This window comes from Saccopteryx leptura, chromosome 4 (assembly GCF_036850995.1).
Source record: "Saccopteryx leptura isolate mSacLep1 chromosome 4, mSacLep1_pri_phased_curated, whole genome shotgun sequence".
NCBI classification, from domain to species: domain Eukaryota; kingdom Metazoa; phylum Chordata; class Mammalia; order Chiroptera; family Emballonuridae; genus Saccopteryx; species Saccopteryx leptura.
The window spans coordinates 111919768-111929055 of record NC_089506.1 but is presented as its reverse complement, the minus strand read 5'-3'; the positions used below and the strand labels follow the sequence as shown (position 1 = coordinate 111929055).

At 37.3% G+C, this 9288-nt stretch overlaps 1 protein-coding gene across 1 annotated transcript in view; it reads left to right on the top strand.

Annotated features, from left to right (window-relative positions):
* Window positions 1–3549: 3549 nt before the first annotated feature.
* The window catches only part of SGCG (sarcoglycan gamma), a 78294-nt gene continuing 72555 nt past the window's right edge, over window positions 3550–9288 (top strand). The window contains exon 1 of the mRNA XM_066381003.1: window positions 3550–3650. The gene's annotated coding sequence lies outside the window, so the exon portion shown is untranslated. The remainder of the gene's footprint in view (window positions 3651–9288) is intronic.

Here is a 9288-nt window from a genome sequence, read left to right as displayed (position 1 = left end):
TTAATCTATATGCATCTGCTTTGCTGATTCTTAATTTTAGAGATTTTAAATAATAACAACCATAATTTAAGCTAAATTTGAAAATTTCTTTTGCTCTATTTTTGGCCTTTGTGTATTAAAATATCAAAAACACTTTACTTTTAAAAAATTAGATATGAAAACCTTTTTTAAAGTATTTTTTTTAAATACCACAATATAGTTCAAAAACATTTTGCTTTACATTAATTTTGTTTCCTTCAATATTAATTATGATCTTTATTTCAGGTTAGTATGAAAGTATAGGTTCACTTATTTATAAGTCTTGAGAATTGTTAATGTAACTTGGAATACCATTTTAGAATTAGGCCATTTTTTTTTTATTGTAAAAATTTATGTTTATATTTCTCTATCATTTAAAAACTCAATAAATAATCTGTAAAGTCACTTTTAGCTTTAACATTTTATGACTTTCTACCAACATATCCAGAACATACCAGCCAGAGAGTATTGCCTAGAGGAAAGTAGAAGAAAAGAAATAATAAATATCAGAGTGGAAATAAATAACATAGAGGCAACCCCCCCAACCCCCCCCCAAAGATCAATGAAACCAAGAGCTTATTCTTTGAAAAGGTAAACAAAATTGACAAAACTTTAAGCAGACTCATCATAAAAAAAGAGAATCCAAATAAATAAAATTAGAAATGAGAGGAGAAGTAACAGCTGATATCACAGAAAAACAAAGGTTTGTAAGAAAATACTACAAAAATCTAGCCTGACTAGGCTGTGGTGCAGAGCATAGAGCATTGGCCTGGGATGCTGAGGACCAAGGTTTGAAACCCCAAGGTCAATGGCTTGTGTGAGGGTTCATCCATCTTGAGCACAGGCTCACCAGCTTAAGTGTGGTGTTATCAGCTTGAGCATGGGATCATAGACATGACCTTATGATCTCTAGTTTGAGTCCAAATGTCATTGGCTTGAAGCCCAAGGTCGCTGGCTTGATCCCAGAGTCATTGGCTTGAGCAAGGGGTCACTGGCTCAACTGGAGCCCCTGGTCATAGCATATATGAGAAAGCAATCAATGAACAAGTAAGGTACCACACTATGAGTTGATGCTTGTTATTTCTCTCCCTTCCTATCTGTCTTCCCTCTCTCTCTTACTCTCTCTCTAAAAAGCAAAGAAAATGCTATGAAGATCTATATGCCAAAAAATTGAACAACCTAGGCAAAATGGATAAATTCCTAGAAACATTTAATCTCCCAAAATCGAGTCTGGAAGCCCTGGCCGGTTGGCTCAGCGGTAGAGCGTCGGCCTGGTGTGCGGGGGACCCAGGTTCGATTCCTGGCCAGGAAGTGCCCATTTGCTTCTCCACCTCTCCCCCTCTCCTTCCTCTCTGTCTCTCTTTTCCCCTCCCGCAGCCAAGGCTCCATTGGAGCAAAAATGGCCCGGGCGCTGGGGATGGCTCCTTGGCCTCTGCCCCAGGCGCTAGAGTGGCTCTGGTCGTGGCAGAGGGACGCCCCGGAGGGGCAGAGCATCGCCCCCTGATGGGCAGAGCGTTGCCCCTGGTGGGCGTGCCGGGTGGATCCCAGTCGGGCGCATGCGGGAGTCTGTCTGACTGTCTCTCCCCATTTCCAGCTTCAGAAAAATACAAAAAAAAAAAAAAAAAATCAAGTCTGGAAGAATCCGAAAACCTAAACAGACCGATTATAGTGAATGAAACTGAAACAGTTATCAAAAAACTTCCAGAAAACAAAAGTCCTGGACTGATGGTTTCACAGGTAAATTTTACAAAACATTCAAAAAAGAACTAATGCCTATCATTTTCAAGCTATTCTAAAAAAAATCAAGAGAAAGGAAGACTTCCAAGCTCATTTTATGAGACAAGCATTATCTTAATTCCAAACCAGGTAAAGATACTATTATACAAAGAAAGAAAACCAGAGTCCAGTATCTCTGATGCTAAATCAGTAGCATTTTCATACACCAACAATAAACTGTCAGAAAGAGAAATAAAGGAAACAATCCCCTTCACTATTGCAACAAAAAAAAAATAGAGTTCCTAGGAATAAATTTAACCAAGGAAGTAAAAGACTTGTATCCGGAAAATTATAAAACATTGTAAAAAGAAATCAAGGACAATACAAACAAGTGGTAGCATATACCGTCTTCTTGGATAGGAAGAATTAACATCATTAAAATATCCATATTACCCAAAGCAATTTATAGATTCAATGCAATTCCTATTGAAATACCAATGGCATACTTCATAGATCTAAAACAAATATTCCAAAATTTTATGTGGAACCAAAAAGAATTCGAATAGCTTCAGCAATTTTGAAAATGAAGAACAGTAGCTTTTAGAGGGAAGGGGGAAAGGGGATGGGATCAAAGAAGGTGAAGGGATTAGTCAAATTATATGCACATAACACCTAGATACAGATAACAGGGTAGCAAGTTCCAGAGGAAAGGAAGGATGGAGGTAGGGAGAGAGGGGTCAAAGGGGGTGAAAGGGGGTGAAAGGGGGTGAAAGGGGGTGAAATGAGAATGGAAAGAGACTTTGCATGGGCTATGAAGGCACGAAGAGGGGGAGTTGAGGGTGTTATATTGAATGGGACACTTGAAACCATGTTAATGTAGTTTAAAAAAAATTAAGGCAAGTGGTTACTGGTGTAAGAAGCACCAAATTTCAAAAGAAGTTAGAGTATGAAGAAATACAAGAGAAAAGTTCTCCTGAAAAGAAAAGAAAATAATATCGTTTTGCTGCTTCTCATATTCAAGGTTTAGGACTAAAATACTGATTTCAGATCTATAATTTAGTTTTAATTCATGCTACTAACCAGGCTATATAAAAGTAATACAAAATACAATATTAAGATTATTTAAAATTTAATGTTCTATTTTCTTCAAGAATATTTAATAAAAATTGAATAATTTAATTGTTATTCTTTTTAAATAAAGATAAGATGTCAAGATCACATTGTTACACTCACATAATTTGTTAGACATAATATAAATTTAGTTTACTAAAAAAGAAAACATAATTTTAACATAGAGTTTGTTTACCTTCTATTTACTGTGATTATTAATGAAGGTTCTCATCCCAAGTATTAGAGTTTTCACTTAGAAAAAGGCTTAAGGAAAGTGATTTTTAAAGAGTAACTATTGCATGATCTACAGCTCACTCAGATGAGAACAGTATACATTTAATACTAATAAAGTTGTAAATTCTAAATGTTGCATATTAATTTGAAGTGATTTTTCATGAGGTTTTGTCAACATTAGATTCTATTGAAAGCTATCTCAACTTTTTGCTATTCATTTGAAGTAAAGTTTATTTTAGAAAGTTGTATAAGACTATCATGATTCAGGGTTTAAACATTGGTTTTATAAGAATTTTTTTTTTTTTGGCACACTTAAAGCCGTGTCCTGGAACTGTTGCCCAAACAATTTTAAGCTGGTATGAGCTGTTTATGTCACTGAGTAAAATTAGACACAGGCCTGTTGCTAATAGGAGGGGATGAAACATGAGACGGGCCAAACATTTGAGAGCCCTTTCTTCCAGGCCTAAACCATTCCCTCTTCTGCAAGTGATAGGAACATTTGAAGCGTTCTGTCTCTGCTAGCTTGAGCTGCTCGCAGTCAACTTACTTGTGTACTTTTTAAATACTTCAAGGTAAGCAATTGTTTTGTTTTTTACTTGTATTTTATATAATTATACTGTACAAGTTATAAACCAAATAAAGGTAAGTTTTCTTGATTTTTTTCCTTCATAGGTGACATGACAGTTAAAAACTTAAATTTAAAATGTCAAGTAAGTTTATCACCAAATGATTACTAAGTATCAACAAAATGTAGTTAACTTATTTCATTCCTTTTAAGTTATTTTAATTACTAATATGGTATATAAGTCCAGCATAATTTGTGTTCCTAATATTTTAATTTGAAGAATACCATGATAGCACTTATATATTATCAAGCATTAAGTTGTATACATGGTTAATCTAAACAAAGCATAATACTTAAGATCACCTATTTCTAATTTTACTCTTAAAACTTTGTGGTGGAATTACATTGGCTTTACATTTTGTCAGTAGTTTTGTTATAGACATTAAAACACAGAGTAAAATAAATGAGGACAACTGTCCAAGTCATTTGATAAATTGGGAATGAGCAAAACAGCAGCCTAACACCATCTTCAGCTTCCCAACTTTTCCTGGAGTGAAAAAATGTCTCTCCCCAAAGCTGGAAAGAAATAAAATATTGTTTATAATATATGTACCAAAGAGTAAGTGTAAAGAGGGTAAAAGATAAACACGGGCTTCTGCTGTGGCTTACTAAAGCTGTCAGTTCCTGTGTTTCCTAAATTACTATGGGGCAACCCCAAAACAAGTTTTTCAAGGGAGGCATACAGAAAGATAGTAAGGGAAAATATAACTCAACTGGATGAAAGATTTGCCAGCAGGATGAGTAACTCCCTGGTACAAAATGAACTGCAAAATGTACTATGTTTATCATTTGCTCATTTTCTTGGAAACATTTTGTAGAGATAGGAAAAAAGAGGCACACTTATGAAGTTTCAAAACTTCTAGTTGGTGTTAGCTTTATAGGTTCTAGAATTTAAAGTTTTCTAACTCACATGCAAAGTAATATTTTAATGTATTTAAATATCATGTTACAAAGACTAACAAACACAAGTTTCCAAAAGATACTGGCTAAACTGGCAGTTGAAATGCAGGAAATAAAATCATTCTCATATTGTCCTTGTTGTCATTAGATGGAATTGCTATTGTATTGACTATAGAAACCAAATGATAATGGTAAATTGTGAATGGGTGCCCATTGGTTTCATCTTGTATGCTTTGGAGGACCTATGGTTCTCTTCTGCTCCCTGTTCTACTTGGTTCATTGCTCCCTTGCTGTTTCTGAACTAAGCCCGCCATCGCTGTGGCTTCCTAGCAGGAAGGGAAATAACTATGCCCTGAGTCTGCTACTTTTCTGTTCCCTCAGAGCCTGCCTGTACCCTCAGGTGCTTCTACACTTCTGTCTGCCCTTCCTCTTCTTCTCAGCCTAGTCAATACCAGTCTAGCTTTACTATTCTCTGGACCAACAACAGGGTCAGATATTTCTATGATGTTCTCATGAGTAGCAAAGAATTCCTTAGCCCTTATATTTACCATTTCAGATTCCAACTTCATTTTTAATTTTACATGTTATTTGCCTTAGGGGATTTTTATGAGAAAATAGATACAGGAGGAGTATTTAGTAATTTGTAGATTTACAAATGCCTCAAGACTTCTTTTGAAATCCCTCTCTAAATGTCAGTATGACTTGGCATGACTGTTGTGAAGTGTAGCACCGATGAGAAATGAGACCAGGGATTTCAAGGAGTGCTCTTTCTCCCCAGAAGGATTTGTACATCCTCCTAAAGATGTTCCATTTGAGTACTTACAACAGAAAAGTAGCATGAATTTATTCTTTGGGGAGTCACTCTGGTTGCCATGGAGAAGGGATGAGGAGCATTGGAGGATCCAGACAGGAAGAGTTGTAAAAAATCAGAATATGGCTTCAGCTGAGGACTTGGGAAATGGAACTAAAGGGAAAACTAGCAGGAAGAAGTCATTGCCATGGATACTGGCACCAGCAGAGTTCCTCTGAATTTTATACTTTGCCTGGTATCACTCAGCCTTGCATCATCTTTCTCTAATTACTTGAAGGAATCAGCAGAGCCACTGATTCCTTTGTTCTTACAATTATTATTTTGTCCAAAACCCTCAAGCACCTTATCCATTGTACCCACTGGAAAATTTGCTCCCACCGATGTTTCACCCAAGTTCACCACCAGGGATACTTTCAGCAGTGTCGCCACCACTATGTGCGGTGGCGTATCCATACTCCACCTACCGCCACACTTAGGGTCCTCAATGTTAGTAACTGACGGTGGTTCAGCTCCAAAATCACATTTTAGATTCGCTTCCTCACACTACATCTAGCCACCAACTTTGCTGCATCTGTTTCCCCAGAAAAGACTAGGAGACTGAGATTTACATGGGTGAAGTTTCCTAGGAAATGTTCTTAGGAAGAACAACTCTAAGGGAGTAGAGGAAGCAGGGTTGAGCATAGGAAGAAGTTGAATTCTGATCAGTGAAAATAGAGCTCTGAGCTGATTCTACAGAGCTGGCTAGGTAAGAAAGAGTGGTGGTGGTGGTGGGGGGGGGGTGCTCCCGGAAGCTAGAGTGGTCTTTCTGGGATGTCCTGAATGAAGGCAGAGACCAAGCTCTGGTACTATAAGATTGACCAGTCATATACAGTGTGTCTGTAAAGTCATGGTGCACTTTTGACCGGTCACAGGAAAGCAACAAAAGATGATAGAAATGTGAAATCTGCACCAAATAAAAGGAAAACCCTCCTAGTTTCTGTAGGATGATGTGGCAACATGTGCGCATGTGCAGATGATGATGTAACACCGTGTATACAGCGGAGCAGCCCACGGCCATGCCAGTCGAGATGTGGACGGTACAGAGGAAAGTTCAGTGTGTTCTGTGGCTCTCTAAATTCGAATCTGTGACCAAAGAGCAATGTGAATATCGGCGCATTTATAACAAAACGCCACCATATAGGAATAACATTACTCGATGAAATAAGCAGTTGAGGAAAACCGGCAGTTTGGTGGAGAAACCCTGTTCTAGTAGCCAATAGTTAGGGATGAGTCTGTAGATGCTATACAGGATAACTACCTAAGGAGCCCTAAAGAATCTGTGCATGAGCCCACATCAGACTGCACTGAATGGGTATAAAACTGGGAGAGTTTACCTTTTATTTGGTACAGATTTAACATTTCTATTATCTTTTGTTGCATTCCTGACCAGTCAAAAGTGCACCATGACTTTACAGACACACTCTAGAACTCTGTGTTGGTAAAAGTGCAGTACATAAGTGAAGCACTGTTAGGTTAAAAGAAGACTTTCTGTAACTTCAGCTTTGAGGATCTCCCTGAGCAGGAAAGACGGACTATATAATCATGAAAGCCTGAAGTTAATTTTCAAGTAGAAAAGAACGTGCACATGAGCAAAACTAACTCAAAACACTTGAAACTGGATTTAGCTAAAACCCAGATGCAACAAAAAAGTAATCTGACTTGTAACAAAACATTAACTATTGTCCTGGAAGAATAGAATATCTTCAGAAGTATGAACTGATCTTTGTACAAGTTCTTACGAAAAGTACACTAAGAGTTATTTGAAACCACACAGTTTCATTCAGTTCAAATATCTAAGCACAGTTGTTGTATGCACATTACTGTGTAACAAAACTGAGTACTATCTCAACTCCTAATGAATATCAAAATATTGCCAAGCACTACTTCCCCTGAAGAGCAGACAACTGGGTAACTCTATTAAATACTACAGTAATTTTGACTACTAATTCTGGTGGTGGTTGTAAAAAGTGGAAAGAAAGAGTTGCTATCTATGGGCACTTTTGAATTTTTCTATGCTGTGGTTGTCATAGACAGTGCTAAAGTTTACGGAAGGCTTTAAAGGTATTTTATGTTTGCTATCTGCTTTAAAGGAAGAAGGTACTCTGATGAACTGTTTCTTCTAGTACTAATACAGACGCATGTCTTACCTGCAATGTTCTTTTACAAACGCTGTTCTTTTACTAAGGAGTAAAATCTAGTATGGGTTTTACATTCAAATTGGAATCCAAATGCAATCACGACACTGTTTCTGATAGGACAGGAGCTGAACGTTTTGAATCGTGTCTGTAAAACGTGAAAGAAACAATGTGATGAATATTGACAATGCATTTCAACAATTCATTATACATGTCACTGAAAACATACTTGTTTATAGTGTAATATTTTTCAGGAAATTGCTGGACTTCTGGCAACGTATGTTTAGTTATGTACGCAGTGAAAACGTAATGCTTTCTAAATGACCGAAATGGTATTCTGACACTTCTGATAGGGAAAGACAGAGAGAGAAAGGCTAATGAGTTCAAATTAATGTTAGAATATCTTCTGGAGCTTAGTATGATATACACTTTGATATTAAGAGCAGAATAACAGAAAGTACAGAGAAACATTTAATTTCAGTTCCAGGATACCTCTGGGTTCATCTATATGAATTAGCTATCTGTAATTTTGAAAAGGCTGAGGATACCATGACAGAACATAGACTGGTTGTTTAACAATGGCTCATTGGTTATGCACGTATCTTGAGCCAAGTACTCTGTGTAACGTAGAAAATATCTCTAGTTTTAACTTTAGTGCCCTTGTAACGTTTTCTGTACATGTGCAGTTATGATGGACTTGCTGTTCATGTTAGCTAGATGATTGAAGTTACCTTTAAATTCAAGGTTAACAGCTATTTTCCTCAGGATTTTGTGACTCTATTTACACAAGGAGGTTACTGTTTAACATGAGGAGTCTGATATTATATACAGTGCGTCTGTAAAGTCATGGTGCACTTTTGACCGGTCACAGAAAAGCAACAAAAGACAATAGAAATGTGAAATCTGCACCAAATAAAAGGAAAACCTTCACAGTTTCTGTAGGATGATGTGGCAGCATGTGCGCATGCGCAGATGATGATGTAACACTGTGTATACAGTGGAGCAGCCCACGGCCATGGCAGTCAAGATGTGGATGGTACAGAGGAAAGTTCAGTGTGTTCTGTGGCTCTCTAAATTTGAATCTATGACCAAAGATACAAGAATATCGACGAGTTTATAATTAAGCGCCACCACATAGAAATAGGATTATTCGGTGGGATAAGCAGTTGAAGGAATTTGGCAGTTTGGTGGATAAACCTTGTTCTGGTAGGCCATCAGTCAGTGACGAGTCTGTAGGGGCTATATGGGATAGGTACCTAAAGAGCCCTAAAGAATCTGTGCATGAGCCCACACTGAACTGCACTGAATAGGTATGAAACTGGGAGAGTTTTCCTTTTATTTGGAGCAGATTTCACATTTCTTTCGTCTTTTGTTGCTTTCCTGTGACGAGTCAAAAGTGCACCATGACTTTTTTTAAAATTAATTTTAATGAGGTGACTTTGATAAAAGGGTACATATGTTCAGAGAAAACATATGTTATTTTGACATTTAATTATGCTGCATCCTCATCACCCAAAGTCTAATTGTCTTCCATCACCTTCTAACCGGTTTTCTTTGTGCCCCTCCCCGTCTCCAACCCCCCCCCCTCCAACCCCCACCCCGTAACCACCACATTCTTGTCTATGTCTCTGAGTCACATTTTTATGTCCCACCTATGTATGGAATCATATAGTTCTTAGTTTTTTCTGATTAACTTATTT